The following is a 16,715-nucleotide window of genomic DNA, read 5'->3' on the forward strand; positions in this document are numbered from 1 at the left end:
TATATATATATGTAGGTATAGATATAACTGTAAACAGACCAGAGCAAACTGCTTCCCCAACACCACAAGAAAAAAACCAAAAACAACGCCTAAACCGGCAGGTTCCCTCCTGGAGAAAAGTTATACTTATGGGCAGTGTCTGTGTCACAGCCTGGCTGGCTGCAGGGTGAGCTCCCAGTCCCTCTCCAGCGAGACAGAGGCGAGTGGTGAGCACTCAGATGAATTCTGTCTCTCCCTCTGTGTCCCTCGCCCCAAGCGAAGAAGGAAAGCTGGAAGCGGAGAACAACAGTGTGACCCGGAAAAGCAGCTGTGACTTCTCTCTACGGGGTCACCGCCACGGCGGGGGTGGGCAGGCCACGACACTGCAGGTGGCGGTGAGGCTGGAGCAGCAACCAGGGCCCCAGACGCCAAACCAGGAGTGTCATGTGAAAGGGGAGGGAGATAGAAATGCAAAGATTTCTAGTCTTATCTATATTAATAGAAGTTATTAGCTATAAGTGGCCTCAGAGTAATCAAAGCTTTATGAACCCAGCACTGCTTGCTGAACTCTGGACAGAGCACAGGCTGGAAAGACTTTTGACTCCCCTATGAGGACCACACTTAAGCCAGGGAGAAATTATTACCAATAATCACTTCTAGACAATCAGAGCCTTATGTCTCCAACACTGTCTGCCAACTAACGGACAGCCCACAGGTTGGAAGGGTTCCTGACCTCTAATATGAAGCCACACTTAAGCCAGAAAAGAACTTCCCCCCACAACAGCTCCCAAAATAACATTTATTAATACAAATATGTGGCAGTTATTGTGGGTTCTGCTTTGCCGGTGATAACGTTCAGCTGCAAGATTGTATTTAACTGAAAATAAAAGGCCCCAACAGAAACCAGCACCAAACACATTTTACAGAGACAAACACACTAAACTCAAGTTACAAAACAGCAATGTATCCCATTTTCACAACAGACAGAAACTAGCAACAAAGAACTAGTAACTAAAAACACAGCCACCTAAAAAATTTATTTAAACACTTTCTCAATAACACAGGACAATAAAATATCTTGCACACCACTCTCTCTGTAACACAAAACAAAAAGAAAGAACAGAACTGCTTCTAATCAACACACATGTTGAAAAAGAAACTGCATGTTGAAAGTAAAGCAAGTTACTGTAGTTGCAAAACAGAGCTGGTCTTACAAAGTAAGAATAGCAAAATGCAATAACCAATATAAAGTAGCAAAGTGTGAAGCAAGTTACTGTATTAAGGCAGCAAAACACAGTCAGGAAAGAAGATGCTTATAAAGCAAGAATCAAAGTTGCTGTTAGCATAAGATGTAAGATAGAATGTATAAAGGAATAAGCTTTGTAAGAAAGTCAAGTTAAGAAAGTGAAGTATAGAAAAATAGAAAGCACATGGTCTTCTCACCCCTACATGGTTCCAGGAGGTAGGAGGAGACAGGTCAAGCTGCAGCAGTTACCCTCACAGAGACACTGGCATTTCCCCCTCTCCTCTGCTGGATTTTAAACTCCACACACTTTTTATACCTTTTTTTTTCTTTCATGTGATTTGTGTGACTAAAAGTCAATCTTTTGGTGGTGATGCCGTGAATGACCCTTCCCCCCAAAAACAGGACTTCGAGCCACGTTAGTGTAGGGTAAGATAAAATGTAAAGGTCCTTTAATAACACAGGGCCTACAGCCCACAGGAATACAGGATGACATGCATGTGTCTTAGTTCTTGTTTCCATGGCTTTTATAATAAGATCCCTCCAATCATTGCTTTACACATTTCTCAGTCCAGCCCCAGTCCCACCCCTGGTCCAACCCCCTGGAATTGGGTCTGGGGTCGTCAGGACCCTCTGTCTTCATCAGCTCTTCTTCCTCAGGCACACAAAGGTCTCTTGGAGTTCATCCAATTCTGGCTTTTGGGTCACTCTGACCTATGTTTATGTTTCATTCTGTGGGCCTTCTGATATCCTTCAGCTCTTTACCTTGGAAAGGAGTCTAAACAAGATTAATTAACTAAAGGAATTTGAGCTCCCTGTTCTGGGACAGGGGTAGTGATAGAAAGGCATTAAACTTAAACTGTTAGAAATATTAACCCTCTAAAATTCTACAACTACTGTGTTCCTAAAATCTACAAAATGTGAAAATCAGAACAAAAACCCTTTCGGCATCAGTGGGATGATGCAGATGCTGGAGGGGAGGTGGCTCCTAGAGTATTTATAGAAGATATGCAAAGGAAGGCTGTGCTATTTCTTAACACTCCATTCTTTGTTAATCTTATCAGTTTGAAAGCCTTTGTCCTCTGCTTGAGCATCCCTCCAGGGGGCTGAGATGTCTCCCTCAACCCATCAGGCCTTATCAGGGGCCATCACCCCACACAGGAGAACAGCCATGGCAAGGAAAAAGGAATCAGCTAGCCAAAAAGCAGCAGCAGCAGCAGCAGTGAGGAGAAGGAGAAAACGGCTTCTCTGCTTCAGCAGCACACACACACTGATCCTGCCTTCAGCCGGGCTAAAAATGGAATGTCCCCAAAACCAAAAGAGAGTCTGCCCCCCACCCAAATGATCAAGAAGAAGCCAGTAGCAGTTAACTACTTTTGTTAACTAATGGCATGGGCAGTTAGTGGCAGGGAGAGAATTTACATTATAATTCCAAACTACAACAGAAAGTGATGGATTCTGCACCCGGAATGGGGCAACCCCAGATGGATGGATGGGAATGAGGTGCTGGAAAGCAGTTCCAGAAAAGGGCCCTCGGGGTCCTGGTCAGTGGCCGGTTGACCACAAGTCAGTGGTGCCCTGGAGCCAGGAGGGACATCCTTGTCCTCAGGGGCATCAGGCCCAGCATTGACAGCCAGGCCAGGGAAGGGATTATCCTGGTCTGCTCTGCACTGCTGCAGCCTCACCTGCAATACTGGGCCAGTTTTGGTCACTGAAATATGGAAAATATATTGAGCCATTAGAGAGTGTCCAAAGGAGGGCAGAGATGGTTCAGTGCCTCGAGGGGCAGCGTGTGAGGACACTGAGGGCGCTTGGTGTGTTCAGCTGCAGAAGAGGAGACTGAGGGGAGACTTCATTGCAGGTCCAACTTCTTCAGGAGGGGCAGGCACTGAGCTCTGCTCTGTGGGGACCAGAGACAGCACCCGGGGAATGGCTGGAGCTGTGTCAGGGCAGGGTTAGGTTGGATCTCAGGAAGAAGTTCTTTCCCCAGAGGGTGGTGGGCACTGACCAGGCTCCCCAGAGCAGTGGGCACAGCCCCAAGGCTGCCAGAGCTCCGGGGGCATTTGGATGATGCTCTGGAGCACAGGTGGTGACCCTTGGTCATGGTCCTGTGGAGGGCCGAGGGCTGAATCCATGTGGGTCCCTTCCAACTCAGTATATTATGTGATTCTGTGGAAGTTGAGTTAACTGAAATCCATTTTATGTGGAATAACATTTACCCACTGTGGCTGCAAGATTACTAACAGACAAATTAGTTCCTTAAGGCTTCTAAATCCATCAGAGACATTTGCTGCATGCTGTAAATCAATGTTCAGAATAGAAATAACTTGTATGTTTTAGCAGCTGGACCACAACAATTTCTCCATCAGTTCAGAGCCGAGAAAAGATATTCAGTGTAATTGTCTTAGTTACAGGGGCCAGGACTAGTTTATTACTATGTGGGTATAACCAGAACTGTGTATTCTATACCCTCTATTAATTTGTGATGGATTGGTAATAATGGATCATTTGCAGCAGCTGTCCAGGGCACACCTGACACCTCAGGTGCCATTAGGGACTGGCATAATAGGCAATTACAATGACCTAGACCATCAAAGATTCCAAACATATCCCATGACACAGAGTAAATCACCTATTGTGAAACTCGTTGGCCTGGGCGAGGTACTGGGCATTCCCCCCTGAATCTGAGCATAGATAATCTTGGGGTTTGGGGACTTCTGGTACCACTTGTGGGATCCCAAGGAGGACCAGAACCTACACAGGACTGTGACTGCCACCCTGCGCATCATCCTCACCAGCAGGTTTTCCTTTCCTTTTACTTTGCACTCAGTGGGTCCATGTGGGGCTCAGCACAGGGGCCAATGAACACCATTCTGTTTGTGCCCCAGGGTTCTGGGTTATACATCTGGTTTTTGTGGGTTAAAAGCTTTTCTCTTTATCATTGTATTTATTGTAATGTTTTTAGTAAATTGTAACTCTGACTTGTAATCTCTCTTGAGTTGGGTTCGTTTCTTCCACTGGTTTACCTTTAAAGCAGCACAGTAATACCCAAACTCCATGGATTTTTACTGTCAGTTTCCTGAATTGACTGTTATATATAATATCTGACCGATTAATCTTGATATTCTTTCTAGATTCAAGAATTCTAGATTCAGGAACCAGTCTTCTGGCAGAAAATATTTACATCTAGATTTCTTGGTTTAAAATATTTAGTATTGCTTTGCTTTTCTACTTCTACTAGTTAACCAACCTGGGCTTCAGCTACAGATTTAATGAGGTTTTCACATAAGTACAAGGCAAGTGAAATTTTTCTTTTAAACAAGGGAGACTGACTGTAAAAACTTTGAAAGAGAGAAGTTGAATTCAGTTATTTTTATCATCATTAAATAAAAGTTCCATTTCAAGTTCATAGTATTCTTGTGAGAAGTAATTGAGACGAATATACAATTTTTTTATTTTTTACTTACTTCTCAGTTTGGGGAATTATTCTGTTTCATTTCCAGAAAACTGCATTATTCTCTTTAGCACTCATGAGGGCCAGACTGTCTTTATCAGAAGGCTCTGCTTTACTACATGGAAGAAGTTCCAAAATTAACTTTAATCTAAGTGTAGCATAGGGGATTTTAGTCAATTTGCCCTTGAAGTTTCTATAAGTATCTTTGACAACCTCCATGTAATATGTGAGAGTCAGAAAAACTTTAAGTATGTTTGTTGAACCTATTGGAGTCCTGAAAGATTTGTGAAGGGGTGAGGGAGAGTAGAAACCAACCTGTCTTACACTGATCACCATCAACCTGCATTTCTAAGCAGAAAAATGTCAACACCCCTGCAGAAACTTCACCTGGTGGAGTTCCAATCCAATCCCAGTCCTTCTGCCCCAGTACTGCCTTATCCATGTCCAGTACAAGCATATGTGCCTCTGTTCGCCAGCCTTAACTTGGTGTCTTGACATTTCTTTCTCTAAGTAGTCGAGTTGCAGGATTCACATATATAACCTGTGAAGAGAGGGAAAGTACAGAAGGAGAGGAGAGAGGAAGCTCCAGCCTCTCAGATAAGTAATAACCCAGAATCATATTGTCTCATATTTTGTGCAGCAGTCAGACTGCAAAGTCTGCAAGGTATAAGCAAATCTATCAGACCCTCAGAGCACAGGGTTCATAGTTCCCTACTGTGCACTGTTCCTTTTATATGTAGATAGAATCTTCCTCCTTCCAAATTAATTTTTTTTAATAACAACTCCCACACCAGTGTAGCTCCAATTCAACCCAGGAACAGTAGTGTGTTCTATGTGTCAGGGCACAGCAATGACAACAGGCTGGTGATCTGCATTTTTCCAGGACACAGATCCACATAAGCTTATTTTATGCTCCCTTATCAATTTTCCTTTGCTCCAGTTGTCTAGATTTGTCTGTGGTTTTCTTTCACTATGTTTTTTTCTCTGTTGAATCATAAATAAAGATACCCTGTATTTTTGCTTTGAATGTGGTCCTCGTGACAAGGCTGATGAACACATGGGCAGTGCAAATATTTGGCTATTAAAAGCACAGGCACTGTTTTCTCCTCTCATTTATTGCTCTGTCCTTAGTTAAGCATGTTCTGGGGAGTTTAGCAAGTAATATCGTGGCTCCATGTTCCCCCACAATGATGATCTTAGATCAAGTGATCAAGCAACTTCTAGTACCGTCATTTTTAATGACAACATAAAGTCTGTAGGGCAGGGAAGAATTCGGCATTGGCCTGTGCACTGTAACCCTTCTAAAAAATAGTTCACTTTTTGTGACAGAGAGTTACAGTGACAGTAAATACACATTTTTCCAAGATCGAGGAGAATTCGAAAAGATGCTGGAAAGTGAGACTGAAACGCCATTAAGAGTTTAGTAAAACAGCATCTTTATTACCAGAAGTGGCTAAGTAAACAGGAACTTGAGAAAGAGAGAGAGAAGAATAAGAGAATAAGCCCAATGTGTAACACCCTTACTCACCCAGGGATTACTTATGAAGGTTGTCTTACCAACCCAGAACACAGACTCCCCGAAGGCAGAGGCAGCATTCTCTAGGCACCGGCTGGCTCACGGCATTAGTGAATCTCCCTGCTACCCGCCAATGTTGTGCTTCTTGTGAAGCAAGCAGGAGAGGTGCCAGCATCCCGCCAGGTACCCTGGGCCTGCTCCAGCCCAACTTGGCGTTGGGCACGTCAGCACTCTGTGCATGAGCTTCCTCATACATCAGTGCTGTCTTCTTCAGGGGCTTCCTGAGACAAACACCAGGCTGCCTTAGTTGTTTTTGGTTGAACAAAGTCAGCTGTCACTGTCACTTATATGCCTGCAGATCTATTAACACTTCTAAATGTAATCAACCTATTACAATATTATGTTCATTTATTTTGCACTGTTATAATGTTATGTTCAATTATTTTGCATTCTGGTCTATTGACATTTGGCCATTAAAAAGAAGGATTTTGTTTTTGTGCTGGTTGCAACAGAAGACGGATTTACTGATGCAGACATCAGCAACATAACCAACAGCTTAAAATGAGCTATTAATGGTGGTAGAGCAACTGAGAGGAAGATCACTCCACATAGACAAGTTGGATACACCTCTTTCCAGAGGATTTTACAATCCTTTATAAGACTTTGAGGTTACAGTCAGCTCTCCATAGGCTGACACCAGCACTGACAGGGTCTATCTTAGTGGTGGAGGTTTCCAAGCTGGCAAGCCCAGTGTTGTATCATTAGAACAGAGGAGAAAACCTGTGCCACTACAGAGCAGAGGAGCGATGGTGCTACATGGAGAGGTTGTTTTCTTAGTTCACTTCATCTGCTTGGAAACAAGTTGTGTTGATTTAGCCAGAGAAATGGGGAAAGTGTTTTGGACAAAGCCGTGCAGCAGTACAGGAGGAGAGATTGTGATCACAGGCTACTCACCTTCTAGGGGCTTTACCAGGATGGGCCATGCCCTGAGTGCAGCAACCCCTCACTGGTGGATGATGCTGGATTGCACCCAGGCACGCTTCTGCACAGGTGCCAGAAGCAGTTCCTTTGTGGTCACACAATATAAGACCCAAAAGGACAAATCCAGTGGGTCCAAACCAGCTCAGATATCTTGGCTTGGGTTCAGCAGGACCAATACCAAACCAGAGCTGAGAGGCATGGCCAAAGGAGTCTTCATTACTTTCCCCAGCACAGTCATTTGTGATCCTCCCAGGTCTTCCAAACCCCAGGAACAGAAGATCTGCACACACCTTTAGAGCTGTGTGTCCAGAGAACCAAGAAGAGCAGGAAGTCTCATGACTGAAACATGATTCCCTACTTAGACTGAGCCCTGACTTACACAGGCATGGCCACGCTTGCTCAGGCTGTGAGGCTGGATCACAGCTCAGACACTACTGGGGTTGTCTGCAGGTGGCCTGAGATGGGAAGAGGACAAGTGTGGGGAAGGGGTTTGTTATGTACAAGATGGCCACTGCTTGGCATGATGGGAGTTAAGTCCACACTGAGCCCAGGAAAAAGACACCCAGCTGCACATGCCCGGGAGATGGGCTTTAAATCTATTGATGGGGATGCCACATGTTCCACTCCCATGTAACCACCCCTCCCCTCAGGGTTATAAGTGCAGTTTGACCGTTAATAAACGATTCACATGTATGTCTCCTGTGGAGATGTGGGTCTGTGCCCTCACTGTCACATATGGCGCTCTATATCAGGGACATTCGTAAGGATGCTGGGAACTAGGAGAATAGAGGCTCCTGGGGTATCTGACAGTGACAGCCTCTCAACCACAGGGAAGGGACCTCCAGTGAAAGGATATGCACACATACATCACCTCACCAGCAACGGAATTTAGGACCAAGAAACAAGGAAAAGAAGACAAGCCACGAGGTGAAGGTCGAGGGAGACAGGAGGTGGAAATTCCCAGGGATAAAGGCAAATAGCTGAAGCTTTGAGCCACCTGTTAGGCAGAAAAAGACTGAGCAAAATGGACTTAATAGTAATATTAATCTTGTTTTACAAGTACATGTGGAGGTTTATGCAGGCTGATGTGGACTGGCACGAGGCAAGTGGTGACGGTGCTTTGCCCTCCCCACGCAAGCCCCCATCACAGGAACAGCATGGCCATGGCTGTGAGGAGTGGCAAGTGCTTCAGGGCCACCTGGCCCATGGTGCTCCACGGGGCTGGAAGCAGGCAGCAAGGGAGGTGCTCCCCTCCTGCTGAAGTGCTGTGCTGGGGAGCGACAAAACCAGCGGTCACGGGGAGCCCAAACCATACCAGGACAGCATGCTGCCCGCAGAGCCATCTCCTTGTGGTGTGGCACCCTGCAAATGGCTTCTGGTGGTTAATACGAGGACTGGTTTTGTTTTTTCACTGTTTTTCTCCCTTTTTATTCAAAAGACACCCTAAAGGTTGCTAGCTTGAATCCAGAAGAATCAATGCAATGTCACTAAAAGCTTTATTTCTTCATAAACTGTTCCTTCTGCAAGGACAAAGGCCAGATCCAGGCTACAAACTTACTGCGTTAAGTTTCAAGGTTTAATTTTCTTTCTAGTAAGTGCAGGTACCTTAAGAGTTATTCTAAGGTGTTGAAACAGAGACAATAGAGCATATAAATTTAACTATGTCACTACTACCTTTTAAATTTAGTGTGACATTGCAAAAATGTAACTGTTTGTAAACAGGGGCTTGTCCAAATTGCAAGCAGTTAAAGAGAATTGGGCTTGCCTGGGCTGTTGACATAAAGGGGGAATTAGGGGCTTCCTTGAATAAAGGCTAAGGAAAGTACTTTCAGCACATTCTTAGCACAGTCGGAGGGCAGAAACCAGGCAGGGGGAGGGTGGAGAGGAGTAGTGTTTGAAACAATCATATGTTATATAACAACTTTGTAATAGATGAATTAATTAATTTGCTAGAAACCAAATCAAATAGTATTTTTAATTTTGTTTTAAATGTAAAATTAAATATGCCTGAAAACTTGGAGGATTGTAAAAACCAGAAAGACAGCTTCCCGGCAGAAAGAACAATGCCTTATCGGAGAATGGCTCGGTGCTTAACAAGGAATGTAGGGTACTTACTGTGAAGAAAAGGAAAGATTCCCCAGTTTCGATACCTCTCAGCCCGGTGCCTTCCCCCCTCCTTCCCCTACAGGTTTTTCTAGCCCCAAACAGTTTCGCCCTGCTAAGAAAAATACCTCCCTGCCTTTTTTTTTTACCGTTTCTAGCCCTAAGAATTCCCTTCTTCTCCTCAGCCACATTGTCACACCGGAACCCTGCTAGCCAAAACCCCCCCCCACTGAATCTCCGGGGAAGACCCGTGCCCTGCAAACCCCCCCGGTTCGTCTCGTTCCCCTCCTAAGCCAGCACCCGGGAAAAACCCCCACTTCCTCTCAGCCTCTCCATCTTTCCCGGTACAAGCCTTTCCTGGCCATACATGCCCGGTTTCACTCCCAAAACACCCAAAACTCAGAGCCACCAGTTTTTCTCTTTTCCCCTACGGCCCCGGTCAATCCCGACTCCCACGCCAGCCGTGCTAGAAAGCCCTGGCTGTCTCCATATTCTGCCAAGGTGCCTGCCAGCCGTGTCGCTGGAAACCAGGTCCCACAGAGCACCCCCAAAAGTCCCAGTACCACGGTCACCCACAGCGCAAGCCCTGCCAAGCTCCCCGCCAGTCCCCCCCCCCAAGGAAGGCTGTGCAGCCCCCACACCTGGCCCCAGCTACCCCATGCCAAGGCAGGAGCACAGTGGAGATGGACCAGCAGAGATAGCCGCCACCCTGGAGAGCTTCCCCAGCTAGCCACGCAGCCGGACAAAAGCAGCCCCACCGGGGAAGTCCCGCCGCCCATGCTAAAAGCTGAACCAGCGTGGGGAGCCTGCGACCAAGCATGCCAGCGGGCGCCGGCTCGGCACGAGCCGACCCCCGTCTGAACGTGCAGCATTGTAACCCTTCCTGCTGTGTACGACCAAACAGGACATCATGCCAAAGCCTGCAGTTTGTTCCTTGCCAAGTACCCCCGACTGTACAGCCACATGGAAACCCCCCCCACTCCTGGGCACCATGAGGCAAAAGTATTGCGAAACACGGCCGGACCTGGTTGAGGACTGCAACTGTTACAACGAACAGAACTGAGCCTGCGCAAACGAGAAGCGATTGCGAAACTGTTATGTAACACATGGAAACTGCGCCTGCGCAAAGGGGGCGTGGCCTACGCCAGAAAAAGTGAATATAAGCAGAGCCCTGGACGAGAGCCAGATGTGAACCTTTTGGAGCTGGTCTCCTGGGTCACCCGGTGCTCTGCTATCCTGCAAGCACTGTGTTGCTCCTCTCCTTGCCTTCACAAAGAGCTGTAATCACTGAGGCTAAGGCCTACAGAGCTGGACGCTGCAATCACTGAGGCTAAGGCCTACAGAGCTGGACGCTGCAATCACTGAGGCTAAGGCCTACAGAGCTGGATGCTGAAATCACTTAATAAAATCACTACCTTTTTTCATTTAATAAATGCTATTAACCTTTTTTTTCCTTATAAAATAAAATAAACGTTGATTTATCTAGCCAACGCCTCGGTATCTATAACAACTTTATAGTGAAAAACATAAGTCATAGGCAAGAGAATGTATAAACAAATGACGTAAACCTGAAGGGTACCTGTAATAGATAATGTTTGGGACTAACTGTATAAAAGTTGCTGAATTTTGTGTACATTTGGACACATACTTTGAGGGCATGAGCCCCTGTGTGACCCTGACTGTGACCTGGCCGTAATAAAATTGTGCTTTACCATCAACATCTAGATTTCTTTAAATCAGTATGGCTATGGGTTCAAATAGTTTTGGAATGTTTGAAATGTGTTTTAAAATCAATTAGTAACTCCTTTCTATTGCTTTTGCTGTTAGATATCATAGATAGTTTGGCATTGTTTAAACCAGGTTTAAAACATGTTTTAAAGCCAGACAATAACTGAGAACTCACTATGCCAAGTTATTTCTGCTGCAAGTGCACATATTGCTATCAAACTAAAACTGCTAACATAAAATTGGTTTCAGAGAACATTCATCCCCATATACCAGGAAAATCTCAAACAGTTCTACGGTTTATATAGCCTTGTAGCTGCATAAGTTGTCTTAAAGTTTACAAATAAGTTCACATATTATGTTTGCACTAAGATTTGCTAAGAGTAATAAGTGAATATATTGATATCATCAAACAGCAAGCAGTGTTTGGGGGTACATAGAAAACTAATAATACTATATTTGCATTATCATGACAGTGTTTTGATCCACTTTGATCTTCTTAAAATGTCTTTCTAATGCAAATGAGGGTAGAAATATTTCATATCTCATTTCCATCCAAGTGTATGGAGAAATTAAAAACCAAATTTAAACATAAAACAAGTTAAGACACATTAAAGCATTTTGAAGCAAATTAGCTCTCACCAATCCAAACGCAACATAAACTTACAGAAGAAATGATTGTTTACTTGGAATGATTTTAAGGTGTAAATTTTAAAATCCCTACTTTCTATACACTTTTAAATTGTAAAAGACTAATCAGAAATTAGTAGAAGCTGGACCAGTTGATAAAAGTGCAAAAACCTTTTTGTAAGGTTATAAGAACAAAACTAGAGCTAAGTGTACCAAACCATCACCATGATTCCTTCTTTTATTTAGTGCTTGAGAACATGATTTTTCTGCAGATTCAAGTAGAAAGCAAGAAGTAGATAAGAAACACTAAAAGTGCAAGTTCTTCATACAATATTCTGTTTGTGTTCTTTCAGGCATTTATACCTTTGTGTCCTGTAATAACTATTTTGCATTACTCTGTTCTTATTTTTCAGCAACCTACAAATGTATTCCACCTGTCTCTAAGATCAGTTTTTAGAGGTGTTAAAAAATTTCTTTTATTGTTTTAGGTTCCAAAAGATACTGCCTAAATTTTCATTTATTTTCCACATCTCTTTTGTTGTAACAGCCTTTCTGACCATTTGAGGACCTACTACAAATAGTAGAGTCTAGTCTCAAAATCTAATTGAATTGTTATAAAGCAACTGAAGTAATAATTGTTGCTCTTCCTAGAGAGCTGAGAATACACCCTATTAGCTGCATCCAGTCCTACACCCACAGACCTTGCTCTCAAGCAGAAAAAACTGGCAAGTTTAGAATTTATATAATTTCATTCATTTCCCTCCCTCATCTATTAGCTTGTATACCTGATACTTTTAACTTTAAATTAATGAAAACCACACTAACTGAAACAGCTTCCTAGGATGGAAGATGTGAATAGAAGTTTTTTCAGATTAAAGAAAGCTATAGAATGTATATTGACCTTTTGATTTTTAATTTAAACACTGTAATTTTTATGCATGTACAGATGCTGCTCTCCTGTTCATAGACTGCTTCAAATTTTTGCTTGAATAAGTAATGACATCTGATAATATAGACAAAATCCAAAGGTGACCTTGCTAGCTGTTCTCTAAGCTGTTCAGATAAGATGATAATATCTAATGGAACTAAGAACTTGTAATAATTTTTACTAAGTTTTGTAGTAGTGATGCTGAGCTTTCTTCAATTTAAGACCAGCAAACAACAAATGAGACCTGTCCTAATTTGGTATGCAGAAACAAAAAGAAAGGGTGAGTCTGGCCTTACCTCTGATCCATAGAAATGTTTATGAGGGATTTATATGTTTTGAATTTGGAACTGAACATGGGAAAGGAACATGTTCATGTTTTCACAAGCTCTGTTGCAGCTGTCTCTTCATTCAGAGACCAAAGAAAAGTGTGGCTAAATATTGCAAATTTAGGGATAAGAATAATAATTTCTCAGCTCGTAAGGCACAGCAAAATAAAATTAAAATCTGTTTGTGTGAATGCATGAATGAAGGCTGGCCTGAGTGTTTGTGCACATATGTAAGTAGGTGATTATGTGAATATGTGACCATTAGTACACTTTTGCTTTACTTACACAATACACCTACACTCTAATAAAGGACTTACACAACCACACTACCTCACATACACCTCCAGCCTTAAATAAAGATCAGTCCTGGCTACACATGTGCCCTCAGATAAAACTCAAACTATACAGATAAAGGTCAAACTATACACCAGCTCTGGAATGACCCAAGTTATCTAATCCAGTCAATCTTAGTAAAGATTGCTTAGAAATAGGCCTTGAATTACAACACCTGATTCACATTAAGGTTGTTCTTATACAGGATGAGTTTTTGTTTGCACTGTTGTTGTTTGTACTGCTCCATTTATAAAAGTTCATACCATTTGTACCTTGTTATTTAATAATAAAAAAGGGGGGAGATGTGGGGAAGGGGGCCACTGCTTGGCATGATGGGAGTTGAAGTCCACACCAAGCCCAGGAAAAGGACACCCAGCTGCACATGCCCAGGAGATGGACTTTAAATCTATTGGTGGGGATACCACACGTTCCACGCCCATGTAACCACCCCCTCCCTCGGGTTTAGAAGTGAGGCTTGACCGTTAATGAACAATTCACGCGCATGTCTACCGTGGAGATGTGGGTCTGTGTCCTCACTGTCACAGACAAGCACAGACAATGCTCTTCCCAAGTTCTCACCCAGACCCCAGCTATTTTGGGGAAGATCCCCGAGCTCAGTGGGCTTTACCACCTTGGTAGCTCTCCACAGATCTTGATTCCAAGTTACTTCTCCAGCCTCTCCTGAAACCCACACAAACTTTCCATAGGAAGAAGGAAGCAAGACCTCACACTTGGCTGGGTTATTTGTTTCCTAGCCTTGCTGTAGTGTCAGGGGAAGAAGGTTTCTGAAGGCACCAACTAGCCATGCTGCCCGCTGAGCTGCATCCCACAACCCAGGATTGCTCCAGAAGGCTTCACAAAAGGGAATCCTCACAAATGCCTTAAGGCTTCTGAATAAAAGTACAGATGCAGTTTACACTGTTCCCTAGCATCTTGGTGGACTACATTTTTAAAAAAATTATTTGAATCAAAGCTCTCATTCTTTAATTAAACTTCATTTAGCTGTCATCTGCCTTGGATCAAAATGGCTTCACGTTTTGCAGCTCTTCATGAGGATTGTTATTGGATTTGTAAACATATGAGCAACAAAAAAAGCGCCCCAAAACACCAAAGGCTTTAATAAATGAGAAACATGGCTAAAGTGTTAAGATCTGCATCTTCACTCATCTAATTGTAATGGAGTGGCTCCCATTCAGCAGATAATCACATTATACACAAAAACCAAGCGTAGAAACCCTCTGCTACTGCAGGATCAAGACTAGGGAAGTTGTGGGAATTACAGCTGAGGGAGATCAGTGATAAAGGATAAACTGTCATTTTTCCAAAGTGGGAAGGGTCAGTGCTCCTGGGTCACAAGCAAACACAGGCACCAGGGCAAGAGTTTCCCACTTCAGCCACGGAAAATGGAAGTGGACATTGTTGTGGCCCTGAAAATCCTCAAAATTACAGCAGGAATCACTGCTATTCACTCCACAAAATATATCTGTCACCAGAGCTTTCTGACTGAGCATACAGGGCAGGGCATGAGCTGCCTATTAGCACGTGGGACTCAGAGGTATGCAGAGCTCTGTATCATGGATCAGGAAACTATGGAAGAAAACCTGAGCTCAGAGTTTTGTCTCAGCCTGTGCCATAGGGGCACAGCCCATTTTCCCCTATCCCATTTTGCTCAGTAGGCTCCAAGCCGAGGATGCTGAGGATGCCAGCCAGAGAAGTCTCCTTGCTCAGCTTCCATCCTCCCCAGCATTTACAGCCTTTATGATTGCATTCAGCTTTCTGAATCAAATCATTAGTCCCCAGTGCAGCTCCCATGCCCTAATTTAACTCCACTGCCTGCATTCGCTCCTGCCTTTTGGCAGCATCATTAGGGCCTGTGCAAGCACAGTGTTTGTGCGTGCCAGAGCTTCTGCTGGCACACGTCAGGGATGCTGGAATGAGCAGCCTCCAGCACCCCCATCATTACCAAACTCAGCGACTGTCAAAATATAATGAACGTGCTCTTTTAGAAGACACCTACTCCATGGGATTTGACCTGCAAATAAGCCCCTTTCAGATACTTGGGGGTATTTTTACCTCTGAATTATGTTTCTTTGTTTCCTAATTGGAGATGCTGCAGGTTTGAGCATCAGGCAGACACAAGAAAGACTCAGATTTTGATGTCAACTGCTCAGATGTCAAACCGTATTTCTAGCTGCAGTCACTGATACAGACTTTGCCACCTTCATGTGCTATCCTACATTTGTTTGAGATTTTGTTAACTCATGTGATCATTTACATCTAACTCCAGAGCACATGCAAGTCAAGACTCAGGACCACGATCCTACCACCATTCAAAAACTGTGTGGATGTGGTCCTTAGGGATGTGGTTTCGTGGTGAACATGGCAGGGCCGGCTTAATGGTTGGACTCGATCTTAAAGGTCTTTTCCAAATGAAACAATTCTATGATTCTATTGAGGGAACTTCCTTCCCCATAAGGCATCAAAACCTCCCAGAAAATCATAGTGATAGAATGATAATCATAATATCATAAATAGTTGTCAGAGACTGAAACGGTTAATGATTTATGCATTCTAGGATGTGGAGACATGAAAAAGGACATGTAGGTATGGAACAGCTAGATATTTTTGGTACACGGACCACAGAAATGTAGAACTTAGCACAACCATTGTGCAGACGAAGCAGAACTAACGACCAGAAACCACCAGCCATTGAAAAGCAGGATCTTAAAACAATAAAGCAGGATCTGCGAGCAGACAAGTCATCTCTAAGTTTAGCAATGTTTAACCTCAAGGGTCTTAAGGTTGCATATCTTTGTTATCCAATCATAAGCTTAGAATTACATTATGTATAGCTTAATTATCATATGTATGAAGTAATTATCATTATGACATAAAAGAGCCTGTTGCTTGATAATAAATCGAAGCTTGTTGATTCTCACATTGAGTGTCTCTTGCTTCCCCCCTTCGCAACACTAGGACACTTTGCAGGCTTTTGACTTTTACATTATACCCCTGATGGGCAGTTGGGGCCCATCCCTCTACAAGTGTCAAGCCCTGAAGAGGCAAGAAAAGCCATTACCCTGCCCTCGACATGAACCCTTTGCCCATCATGAAAGGCGGGAAGAATATTGGGGGTTCATAGCCCGGCTGGTGACACTACTTCATGGAATACAACCCCCTGTCTCAGGGGAGGTGCAAAAGGCATGCTGAGGGTATATAAATGGACTGGTGACTTTGGGAATTTGGGGTTCTGTTCCTGGCCCCCCACCATGGCCTGCAGGACTGCTGAGATGCAATGTTGGATCCCTGGGCAGTGAATATGTGAACCTTTTCATTCTCATCTTTTCTCATCTCTTCTTTTTCCTTGCTGTCCTGGACTCTTCTCCTGTCTTTCTTCCCCCTGTGCATCTCCCCCCGCCCCTTCCTCCCCCCCCCCAAGGTTATTGTCTATGTCACATTATACGGAATTGTTAAAATAAACACCGATTATCTAGTGT

Source organism: Pithys albifrons, chromosome 21, assembly GCF_047495875.1.
Source record: "Pithys albifrons albifrons isolate INPA30051 chromosome 21, PitAlb_v1, whole genome shotgun sequence".
NCBI classification, from domain to species: domain Eukaryota; kingdom Metazoa; phylum Chordata; class Aves; order Passeriformes; family Thamnophilidae; genus Pithys; species Pithys albifrons.